The sequence below is a fragment of the Pantherophis guttatus genome, chromosome 1, assembly GCF_059756535.1.
Source record: "Pantherophis guttatus breed Tessera chromosome 1, ASM5975653v1, whole genome shotgun sequence".
Lineage (NCBI taxonomy): Eukaryota > Metazoa > Chordata > Lepidosauria > Squamata > Colubridae > Pantherophis > Pantherophis guttatus.
The window spans coordinates 97459036-97472312 of NC_142063.1; the positions used below are offsets into that span (position 1 = coordinate 97459036).

At 37.8% G+C, this 13277-nt stretch overlaps 1 long non-coding RNA gene across 1 annotated transcript; it reads right to left on the reverse strand.

Moving 5' to 3' along the window:
• Positions 1–1706: 1706 nt before the first annotated feature.
• LOC117666074 (uncharacterized) lies at positions 1707–13024 on the reverse strand. The gene is made up of 4 exons (XR_004591595.2): positions 12951–13024; positions 12448–12528; positions 9803–9922; positions 1707–1876 (listed from the first exon to the last, which is right to left on the reverse strand). It is a non-coding gene; the product is annotated as an uncharacterized LOC117666074 (long non-coding RNA).
• Positions 13025–13277: the final 253 nt, after the last annotated feature.

Here is a 13277-nt window from a genome sequence, read left to right on the forward strand (position 1 = left end):
TATTCGGAATTGGGCTGTGTGAGTGGCTGGCTGGAGCACATGCATGTGTGTGCATGTGCAGCACAACTTGCCCAAGCAGCAGGCCGGCAGATACTTACCTGCCATTTGCACAAGGGCTGTTTGCATGCATATACACAGTAACGCAACCTACTTCGCCTCTCCCCCCTCCCAGCCGGGCTACCAAGCCGCAAAGGTTGGGGACATCTATATTAAAGCCTTATGCAACAATGGATTTATAAATTATACCCCCCACACACAAAAAAACCCATATATCTAGTCACTAACACAGGACCATGAGATAATATGATACTTCCACACTCATGATTGTTGTAATTCTTTAAAGAATTATATAATACTTGCTTCTTTTATGGCTCTTAGAAGCTTACAACAATCAGCATTACTAATACAGCAGTTTTCCAAGATAGAGTTTAGAAACTTTAGATGAGATCTTTAAAAGCTTGTTATTAACAGTACTACATAGGTTATCACACTGGGAGCTTTTTCTGGCCTCCTTATTTATTACAATTTATGAGTGATGTCTTAGTCATGCTTCATCCATGTGACTTTTTTCTAAACACCTGTTTTGAATGATGGAGAACAGTTGGGAAACACTAGACAAGCATATGAATCTTTGAGCTGGTAATTGCATTTTAATTTCTCTTCTTATAACAATCTGTTGTGAAAAGCATTTATATTTTACTAGAGGAATCTATCTCTCTCAGGTTTGTGGAATCTTCATACAAGAAGCTCCATCTGAGTTTGACAAGAAATGTTATTTTTCCCCCTAAGCAAGTTTGCCACATTCTTTGTAGTTATTGTGACTGTTAATTAACGAGGAGCCTTAACTGAGGGAGATAATGTAAAATGCCATTTAATTTCATTTTATATTAAAATTTAGATTAAAATTATTTCTGGAAAATGATATGCCTAAAAATATGATCAAACTAAAAGAAGAATGGGAATAAGCAAGCATATAAAACATATAGAGAAATTAGAGCAATGTTTAGTATTACAGCTAAACTCTCACATATTTTCTTGGGGGGGAACGCCTTAATTTGTTTGGAGAAGGCAAAACTTCAAGTAGAGAAAGGGTTTGTGTATACTTTCCCTCTTTTCTCCAGGAAATTTCCTCACACAAATACCTGGGTGGATCTTCTTTTAAAAACAACAACAGTATGTGCCTTAGATAGGTATATATTCTTTAGAAAACGTGCAGTTAAATCATCCTTTTTGAAGATGAGAATACTAAACTGAATTGCAGTGCAGCTACAACAATAACAACTTTGAATTACCCTGGCAACATTTTGCATTGTTGAAGATGAGAGAGATCCTCCTTCCTGCGCCCACACCACACTCTCCACTTAACTATGACCCACCCAACCACTCCAACCACCTTCAGGAAAAAGGGAAGGATGACAAATGGGAGGTGTGTTCTTTCCTAACTTAGATTAAAATCTGAATTTAAAAAGATCTCAGCACTGCAGTGCTCACCCTTGGATCAAAGGTAAGTGTTACATGCCATCAAAATTTGTATTCCCCTCATCTAGGAATCTGTGCAGCAGCATCTTTAGTGATTTTCTAACCTTAGAATCTATGTAATAGCTTTTGCCTGAAAGATATTAAAGACATCAGAACAGTCATATTGTATCAAAGCAAAATTCCATCTACTGTAGTAAGCTGTATATGTCACACACAAAAACCTAGTCAGAGAAATGAGTGTTATTTTTTTTCCCCCTGATGGGCTCTTCTTCTGCATTTAAAAATGCATGACTGTAAGAATTTCCGCTGCTGTAACTTCTTTTCTAACCAGGCTTCTCTGTGTTGTATCTGTTCAACTCTGGTTTGCCTTGTAAATGTTAAAGGCTGTCCCAGTGTTCTGTAAAAGATTAGAGAGAGGGAATCTGGCAGGATAGGAAAATTATACAATGTCAAAATGTCAGTTAATACAATTGCTCATGGCTCATCCTTGAATTCAGACTTATGGCTCTGATCAAACACAATGTTGTAGAAGTGGAGATTGAAAAAGAACAAAAGTACACTTTCATAACTGGGAATAAGAAATTAAATGTCATCCTGCATGGCACAGAGTTAGTTTAAACATTAGTTTTATTTTATTTTACTTTCTTTCAGACTACATTACTGGATAACTACTCTATCTGATAATAGCAGATCTGAGCCCCAAAACCTGAAGGTAGAAAAGATATACTGTATATGGACACTAACTTTGTGTTGGCGGCTAGTAGTTGTTAGGAATTTTAAAACCCAGAGCTGGAAACCCCTAGAAATAGTTCAGTGGTGAAATATGAACCAGTTTGCCACCGGTTCACAAGCTGTACATGCGCAGTGAGTGCCAAACATGCGCAGTGCACACCAAACACATGCTGCACGCATGTACATGCGCAGTATGCACCAGATGAGCACTTCATGGAAAAAGGAGGCTTGGGAATGTAAGTAGAACAGTGAGGGGGGAACAGCCGTGCCGCACGATTTAGATTCATTAGAAAGCAGGATTTCCTGCTTTCCAGCGATTTTAAATCATGCAGCACAGCTGATCATCAGAAATACCGGTTCGGAGGAACTAGTAGCTTTTTTTTACTACCGGTTCGCCCGAACTGGAGCGAACCGGTAGCATTTCACCACTGGCACAGTTCTTCCATAGAGTTCCAATATGCAGGCTTCAATATTTATACCCTTTCATCATTCCTTTCACCATCCACGTTTTTCACAAAACTCTAGTATTTAAAAAATGCAATCCATAGCAACATGCAAGATCTTGTCCCTTTCCAAATGGTACATCCAAATCTATTCAGAAGCATGGAAGTATATTACAGTTTCTGTCAGATTCTTTTGTGTAATTAACATCATGAGACATGAGGCTTGGAATTCAGTATATCCCTCTCCCGTGGTGGGATTTAAGTAATTTAACAACTGGTTCTCTGCCCTAATGATTTCTTCCAACAACCAGTTTGCCAAACTGCTCAGAAAGTTAACAACCGGTTCTCCCGAAGTAGTGCGAACTGGCTGAATCCCACCACTGCCCCTTTCTCTAGATAATGTAGGATCTAATAGGCTTCAAAGGCTTCAAAGAAGAATACTGTCATGTTATACTGACAGTTCTCCTGACAGTTAAAACTCTGTGCAGGTACAAAGGGCATTGCTGGCATCAAGGCATTATCATTATTTTAGAGAGCGTAGATATGACAAAATGGATATCAGTGAGCCCCGAATGGCCTTTCTACAGTTCACCATCTCAATTGAAAGCAAAGCACCCTGCATCCTTGAAGCAAGAGTAAAAACATAGGATTTTGCGATCCCAGTACGTAGACACAGAAGGACATTACATTCTTCCAGACAGAAGACTTAAGTGTGAAGCATTTTTAAGAGAGTTCATCTGATGAACACATGAGATAATACAAACTACATCACACATTTTAATGACTATCTGAAGTCATTAAAGTATATGGGATTAAACCAGTAGTGGGCTGCTGCCGGTTCAGGAGAACCAGTAGTTCCAACTATCAGCTAACTCCGCCCACCCGCCCCCGTCCTATCCTGTCCTATATTTCCTTCTTTCTGGGTCAGCTGATTCACGCGGCACAGCTGATTTCCACGCCTCCACTGTTCTGCTTACCGGGGCTGCCTTAGAAGGTAAGCAGCTGAGCTTCAAATTGCTGTATTTTGAACGCTACGCGCAAGTGCATTCGGTGCACGTGCATGCGCGAAGCTCACACTCACTGAACCAGTTGTTAAACCGGTTGCAGCCCACCACTGGATTCAACCTTCATTCTGAGCTTCTGCGCCAGGCTCATCTGATTTTGCATCTAACTGACGGAGAGGCTGCACTTATTCAGCATATTTAAACTGGCTTCTGCATTAATTTATTTGCTGGCTTCAGCTTACACTGAAGCTTAAACTATCCAAATGGGATGGATTTGCACAGCAAAATAAAAGGAAAGGAAAAAGGAGGAGGAGGAGGAGGAGGAGGAGGAGGAGGAGGAGGAGGAGGAGGAGGAGGAGGAGGAGGAGGCTAACACCAACCAAACATAGTATGCTATGTGAATGTAAGCCATTAGTTCTTTAACTGGCCTAGTTAAGAGGGTTGTCTGAAGATAGCCAAAAGGTGCTTGCTTTTCTATTTAGAACAGCCAAACCATATGGATTCCTCCATATTTCTGAGCAGAGCAATTCATAAATTGTTATACACTGCTCAAAAAAATAAAGGGAACACAAGCAGAAGACATCCGAGATCTGAATGAATGAAATAGCCTTATTAAATACTTTGTTCATTACATACAGTAGTTTTGTGTTCCCTTTAGTTGTTTGAGCAGTGTATAAACTACTGTATGTAAAGAACAAAGTATTTAATAAGGCTATTTCATTCATTCAGATCTCGGATGTCTTCTGCTTGTGTTCCCTTTATTTTTTTGAGCAGTATATTATCATATGAGTCACTTGAGCAATCAGTTGGAAATAAAGCCTAAATCACATTGCTGGAACAAATAGTCTTTAAATGTAAATCTCATCCCTTCAAACAGGATTTGGCATATGTGGAAATTTGACCCCCTATTAGGGCCACTAATCTATAACCTTCTTATGGACAAGGTGCTTGAACATCCCAATGGCACTCTGAACTGTTGTGAATGATCCCCCAAGAGGGTCATTCACAAGGGTTGGGTCATAAAAACGGAGTCAGGTTAAATAAGACTCATTTGGAGAAGGAAATAGCAAGCCCTTCTGCAAGCAGCAAAACCACCTCATGAGTCCAGACAATGTGCACCATAGATCAAAAGATCCCAAGAAGCCATTGGAGGAAAGCTGAGGGCAATTGAGTCACCTCAATTGAATTAAAGCTAAAAGGACATTCAGTTGCTGATGTGGGCAGAGGCAAAAAGAAAGCATGATGCTGCAAAGATTTATTCCCCTTTTGTATATAAAAGTCAGAACTATGAATCAAAGCAGATTTGATGTTGCCAAAGCAGAAACGTTCTGACAATCGGTATATTGAAATGAATTGAAATGAATCACCATATCAAAGGAGGATCAGATATTTTATTGTAGAAAAGAAAAGAAAAGAGTAACCGTCATTACTGTATTAACAAGAGTGTTGCTATTATGAACCATGATAAATAAATAATGTGGCTGCTACACATTATCTGTTCTAAGCAAAGGTTCCTAATGTTAGCATTTTTCTATGTAATGCTCATATTTATATGCTTTTTTTCTACTCAACTTTAGGATCCTGTATTTAAAAGTAATTTGATTTTAACACATATATTTTAGTGAAGCTTTTTAAAATGGATATTGAATTTCAAATAGTTTTCCAAATGTGTTGATTTTTTTTAATGTTGCTTTTGTCTCTGGCAATCTCAGCATTTTAAGAAAAAAAAATCTATGTCGGAAAAATGTTCCAAGGATGTGATCCAAGAATCATTTGGAAGATACCTAATATGGTCATCCAAAACTGATTGCTCAGTTTGAATGTCCCTCTATGGAAGTTTCTCTCACTTTCCAGGAAATCACCTTGTTAGGTGAACCAATTTTATGTTCCAGGGACTTTGCAGAGAGTAGAGAGAGAAAGTGCTGGAGAGTTCTAGAAAATTCCCTTCTGTAATGAAAAATTAACTTTCCTGGTCAATTTAGATAACAAAGTCTGAAATTTTCACTCGTAAAATCTATGAGGTCATCACAGGGGTGAAATCCAAAATTTTTCCCTACCTGTTCTGTGGGCGTGGCTTGGTGGGTGTGGCAGGGGAAGGATATTGCAAAATCTCCATTCCCACCCCACTCTGGGGCCCGCCAGAGGTGGTATTTGCCAGTTCTCTGAACTACGCAAAATTTCCGCTACTGATTCTCCAGAACCTATTAGAACCTGCTGGATTTCACCCCTGGGTCATCAGCACAGCTGTTTTGCTATGGTTTCCTCTCATCCTGCAGATGGGAAGAATCATGTCAGCATTAATTGTACTGTCCTGATTAAAAAATCCAGAAAAGTTCATGCTGTATCCCACCATGAGGTATTATAATGGCAGCAATAGGTATTATAGTGGCAGCATAGATATTATAGTGGCAGCAATAGATACTATAGTGGCAGCAATTATAATGGCAACAATTCCCTGGCTGTAATCACAAACCATAAGCAAAACTGCCATCAATCATGGAGTAGGGTGCCAGCCTGGTGTTTGTAACATTCAGGTGGGCAGAAGGAGTAATCTTAAGGAACAGGGGGAAGAGCTTCAACCAAGACAATGGTCAGATAAAAGAAATTTGAGCCTGGGATAGAAAAGCATCTCAGAAAAGATCATCTCTGGACGGGGGGGATCCAGTCATATTTGCAGAATAGGAAGTGATCTTATCCGTATGAGAAGCTTCTGGATATATTATACTGGATATGCCTACCTGATTCTTAAGAATAAAAAAAAATTAAAAGATCTAAAAAAGGAGTTTGTTTTTCATGAAAAAGCCAGATGTTATACCTGGATTTTGTGTATTCAGGCTGAGGTCTCTTAGCTGCTGTAGGGCAAACAAATGCTGGCAGTATATCTTAGAAATGTGTAACAAAGGGCTTCTGGTAGCTAATCCTATTTTGCAGGACTGTCACAAAGGCCATAAGATGCAAAAGTTGTTTTAGTAGATTTCAATCCTGTGTTTGCCTTGATTTTAGCTGTGTTTTTTCTGTATATTGCTTTCGAGGCTGTTGTTTTAGGAAGCCTAGCCATTTAAAAATCATCATCATCATCATCACAACAACAACAACAACAACGACGACAACAGACTCTAGGATGAACAAATAAAAATAAATGCTATTCAATTTTTTTGAAACAATGGAAAAGGCTTTAATTAGATTTCAATGTTCCTTCCAAATAATGACCTAGTTGAATAAACAAGGTAAGTTTACTGCTGCTTCTATTTAAAATTTGCTTCCTTTACTTATTAAACAAAATTTTAGGAACCCCGTTTGAATTGAGTTTTTAGTATGAAAAAGTAAGGGGACCTAGTTATTTGCATGCATCCTGCTCTCCTAGAGTGTTACTTTAAAGCTATGAAGGTCCCAATTATTCATGCCTTAAGATTTCTACCATCAAACTGTTGTTAGCGCAAAGATAATTTTATATTGCATAATGCCTTTTTTTTCAAAATTAAATCAGCAACTAAGAAATTCTCAAAATTAGTCATAAGTCATAAGTTTATTTGTCAAGTATATATAAGATAACAGGTAAAAGTATAAACATAATTTGAATGCATGAAAAAAGTAAAAAGGGATATTAGGACAGGGACATTGGCACGCTGGTGTATTTATGCACGCCCCTTATAGACCTCTTAGGAATAGGGTGAGGTCAACAGTAGACAGTTTAAGGTTAAAGTTTTGGGGCTTTGGGGAAGAAACTACAGAGTCAGGTAGTGCATTCCAGGCATTGACCACTCTTTACTGAAGTCATATTTTCTGCAATTGAGTTTGGAATGGTTTACCTTGAGTTTGTATCTATTATTTGCTCGTGTATTGTTGTGGTTGAAGCTGAAGTAGTCATTTACAGGAAGGACATTATGGCAGATAATTTTATGTACTATGCTTAGATCAGACTGAACGCGGTGTAGTTTTAAGTTGTCTAAGCCCAAAATTTGGAGTCTGGTGGCATAAGGTATTTTATTGCGGTTAGAGGAATGGAGGACTCTTCTCGTAAAATATCTCTGGACTCTCTCAATTGTATTTATGTCTGATATGCAGGGCGGGTTCCAGACAGATGAGCTGTATGCAAGGATTGGTCTACAAATGAATTGGATCCACCCAAAATGGAATGACCACGCAGATTTGCTTTTCGCTACTCACACTGCAAAATATTGGTATAAATTGTGGCTTGTGAACAGATGAAGTGATGATATTTTTAGAGTTTGCAATTCTGTTATATATTTTCATTCTAGTGCTTACCACTAACATTAAAAAAAACTGTTCTTGAAAATTATTGCCTTCTCAGTAATCTGACATATCAGCCTTAACAATGGATGACTAGAGATGACGGACCTAGTCATTTCTAGGAATCATTTAGTAACTACTATGATAAGCCAGCACCAAGATTAGTTTTCTTATAGCAAAATGTTATTTCAAAATCCTCCTTTGTATTGGCTGCAGAAAATGAATGAAAAGAGGAAGGAGGAAGAAGGGAGGTGTGCAGTAGAAAAGCAGCTCTTTCCTCCTTTTTGTGTTATGACCGAATTGCTATTATCAGAACGGTTATCAGCAAAACCACCAATAGCCTTACCAACTCCATCTTAAACTAAAGTATGATTGGTATATGTGTTTCACATGCATAATTCTCCACACCACAACCTTTGGATTCCCTCTTTCTAATCCAGGCTTCTCAAATAAGACCTGAGGAATTAGTTTGATGTAGGTTATTAAACAAATATCATGGTCTGTGCTACCCAAAAAATGCACAAATCTAATACAACTGTCTATTGCTTGTTACATTTCTGTGAAATTTGTAATTCCAAAATCTGCCCTAAAATATATATTTTAAATACTAAATGTGCAATGGGGAGAGGAAAGAAATAAAAGGTATATTGTTGTGGCCCACCAACAGCCAGTGAGGCTGGCAGCAGAGTCAGAAAATGAGGAGGTTGGGGAGGAACTTGAGCCAGTTCTGGGGGCTGGGGAAAGCTCAGATGTGGGCTCTGCATCAGAGGCAGGGAGGGGGCCAAGGCTATCTGATAGTTGTGTGCAGCCTCCGGAGTCTGACAGCAGCGAGGCAGAAGAACAGCGGGAGCCTGTTCCCAGTGGGTGCATGCACAGAGCTGCCAGATGACAAGAACAATTAAGAAAACAGGGTCAACTTGGTAGTAAGACTTAGAGATGATTGGTTCCTCCCATAAGACATAAAAGAAAAGCGAACGGGACATGGCTGATTCAACTTTCATTTGAAAGTTCTGTTTGTGACTCTGTACTAAGTTTGGCCTTACCCTGCATCTAGAAATTAGCTCTCTGACAGTGTTCCACATGAGATAGGTGGGTGTTGATAACCTTCCTATGAAAGACTGTTTATCAAGCCTTTATAGACTGTAAATGAAAGTAATTTACAGTCATTTAAATAAAAGAGGTTTTGAGGGACTAAGATTGTGCTTTATACTTTCTAAGGAAGCCTAGGTCAGAACATATATTTGTATTCATATGCCATGTCCTTTTTTGTACAGGCTGGATAGAACCAAGGCTGAAAAGGTCTTAGGAGGTTGACATGGCCTAGAAATTGACTGATCTGTCCATTCCTGGTTGCACGTTCCACTCTAGTTGGGCTTTCCATATCTGTAACCTGCTTTTAAAATAAAATTTAATTTAAAAAAAAATTAAAATGTTTAAAAATCCACTGCTGAATTTTCAGGAGAAAAGCACAGCCATTTTTCTTCCTGGTACAGATTGCAATATGAAACATATACTTGGCGTTCTTTAAATATCTATAATCTATATACACCCAAGGTCATGTTTTGCGTGATGGGCAGCCATATAAATAGAAGGCATAAATAAATAAATGTAAATGTAAAATCTAATATAATGTATAATAATCTCTGTATTTGCTACCTATGCACCTTGGAGGAGGTGCTTCAAAGTGAGGCCCTACATTACATTGCCTGGTGGAGATGTCAGGAAAGGAATCTGGTCATTGCTTTGTGGTCGGTAGATGTTCTCCTCACAGCAAGTGTCTACTTTCCAAAAAGTTCACGATAGCTGCAGTTATCGCTTTTGGGACTACACATTGCTCTGAGGCACCCACATTGCTGTTTCATAGCGCCAAGCGGCTGGGGTCTGTAAACTTACCTCTCAGCATTACAGCATAACCTAGATTGTAACTGAAGCCATTATTGACTTCCTCTGCCCATTTTAAGTGTCACTTCTTAGCTTCACACTCTCAGGAATTGTCATCCATTCGTAGCTTTCCTGTTAATAGAACAATCAGAGATGAGAAAGGAGAAATAACACTCAATTAAATTAGATCATTCAAAGGAAGCTAGGAAAAAATAGATATTCTGAAGGGCTGGGCTTTTTAAGATATTCTGAAGGGCTGTATGTCTCTTAAAAATAGAGCCATCTCACATAATGTTCCATGATGCTAAACTACTGCAAAGGTATCATTCTTGTCAACAGAATGAGTCAACCAGGTTTGAGTCCGCTTAGGTTTTCTGAGATCAAGCAAGGTTATCTATGTGCTGCCACTTGGGAATATAAATTGATATATTTACTGCATATTTAGTCGCTAATACTTCCATAAGTAAGGTACATATTGGAAAGAAAAAGTGGAGTATAAAAATAAGGGAAAAATAGAAGAGGGAGCGTAAAAATAAAAATATTTTTCTTTTCTTTCTACAATAGAAACGATGAGCTGTTCAGAAAACAAGAGCAAGCAATTCTTATTGCAATATCTGGAAGCTCATGAACAGAAACATGCAAGAAAGGAAGAAAGCAATGGACATTGTGAATGCCTATTTAACCTGAAATAGTTCTTAATCCTGAGATAATCTTATCCTATTTTGTAATAGGCTCCAGGAAGAAATACTTTATTGGGTTTCTCCAACGTGCACATTTCAACTTCATTCCATCATTTGGTAAGAAGGTGAACCAACAGGTATGGATATCTCAGAAACAACTAGGGTAAGGCCTAAAAGCTGTGCCTGTGCTGCAGAAACACAGGAACGTGGTAATATATTACATCTCACAAGTTATATTGCAGGTCTAAGTTCTCCCATGTCAGTGTAGGATTCAGGTGCCTCATGACTGGGTAAGGTGTCAAGGAGATCACATGTGGCTAGATATGGACAATGATGAATGCATCTTTGAGAGAGGGGACAGTTCCCCCATCCATTAAGGTGGTCAACCTCTCCCCAAGAAGCCATCTCTAGACCTGACTATTTTAGAAAACATTCTCCCTGTCTTCAACATCTTTGTGGGAAAGGTGGGTGAAGCAGATTATCTGGACCCCTTCCAGCCAGGTTGCAGGCTGGAATATGGGACTGAAATTATCTTGGTTGCACGTGTGGATATGTGGTGTGCTCTGGAGGGAGGATGATTGGGACATTGCTTATTTGGAGGAGAAAATCATAGTTCCTCTTCTATATGGTAAGGTAAACAAGTCATAAATTGCTCGGGTTCTTCGACAGAAGCAACAAAGCAGGATACTCATGGTAAAGCAGAATATCTCACTGTTTTGCTTTTCTGTAGCATGTAAATGCTGCCATTGAGTAATTTCTTCATTACCATATATTATTTCAGCTCTTTTATGCAGTTCATGTAAGTGAACATTTGATTTCTTTCTGTCTAATGAAATTATATTTTAAGAGTTGATTAAACCAAAGAAGTCATTCTGAATGTAAAATGAAGGAGCTAGTGTATATTTCAAAGGTTCTTGAAAAACAAGCAAGTCTTATTTTTATGAGACTCAGCATAACTGTTCTTGGTCTTCCTGCTTATTGATTCCGAGATGATAAGTTCCCATTGCTCTCACTTTAATATTTTTATCTCTGCAAAAATTCCCAGATGCCATTGTTATGAGGACAAAATTCCTGTTTTCCATTAAGGAAAGCTTCATTTTTATTCAGTTACATTACCTAGAAGTAATGTACAAACTGAAGCAATGAAATAAGTAAGGATGTTGTTTCAGTAAGGATGTAAGTAAGTAAATTCCAGGTCTAACAGCAGGCCTTCGTATTCACAAGGAAAATGATAATGATTCTCAAAACAGGGATTAATCCCAGGTCTCAACATTTTTAGTGTGATCCCCAAGGAACGATCACATTAAATTGGGGGCAGGGGAATATGTTGGATTAGAAAAGGCTTCAAAGTCAATTTTGACAGTTGTGAAATATTAAACCAAAGTATTCTCCAAAGGCTGTTGAATTTGGAAAAGCTGCTTTGAGAAGTTCCTTTATTTCATGTTGCCTTGGTGGAATGACAGCAAATATTATCAATAACAGTGTAAAAACACCCACAGTTTAATAGGCCTCTTTTGTGTTCATTAAAACAGGCAATATAGCATCTGCTTAGATAATAATCATTATTATTCTCATTATTTTTCATGTTTTAACACTTCATGAATCTGTGTGACAATTAATTATGCTGATCTTTTCTCTATGGTTCCAAGACAATCAGATTGGGGCCAGCAACAAAAATCTTTCATTTGAATTAATTTAAATTAAATTAAGCTAGCAATATTATTTCACATGTTTGGTAACATTATGGTTATGATTTTCAGGAGCTGTTCATGCATCATTCAGATGAATACCAATGACTATTTTGCATTACATTTCTGCTTTAACAATCAAATGTGTCTTTTTTCCCTAAAAAAAAAAAAACCCAACCCCAAACCATTGTTTTCACCTTTTGAATCATTTTGGATGGTTATTATAGCAATGTACCTCTAGTGAATTAGGAATGATAGAAAACACTGAATATATTTTAGTTTACTGTACCTTTGTTTATTGTACCAAGTCCATTATACCTTTTCTATTGTATTTTCCAGGTGGATCAAAGCAATTTCATATTTTCTTCTGCTGTCAGACAAAAATAACATCATTACAAATGATGCTGCACAGTGTTGTGTGATAGCATATAAAGTTTGACACGAATTAACATTTAAGCCACCTTTGTGAATAAGCCATTTCACTGTTAGCTGATCACAATTTAATGTCTATCTTGTAGGTCCTGGAGTGCTTTTTAAATTGTAAATTGTATTTATCAGTATGTGTACAGCTTGATTATGGACTATTCCCTAATATGTGTTTTACTGGTTATATAACATTACTTAATATTGTAAACATCTATCTGTTTGGCTTATTAGTCTGGCTAACTGAATGAATATATTTTCCTAATCTTAATAACGATAAACATTTTCAGGGTTCCAGCAAAAAACATATACAACTTTCTGTAGTTCTGAAGCTGGAAAGTGATGTTCAATCACATTAATAAATGGTACCTCCATTTTGTTCTTCTTCTTCATTTCACAGAATGGTGACATTTGAAAAACAGCCTGGAGAATGACAGTTACAAGAAAAATGTTCAGATAGCTTCTATTGAAAATCCTCATATGACACAAACACAGAGAAGTTGGCCTCCTGTGACAGGAATATAAAAATAAGAGACTCACATCTGAGGGTTGGCAGGATCCAAAAAGCAGCTAAAGAGACAGACTAACCAGGCAGATATTAAAAAATAGCTCTGGGCCTAACTTTACATATCTGAACATGGAAGTCATTAACCAGTGTTCTTTGTTCCTACAATGATAATTCCTAACTAGAAGTTT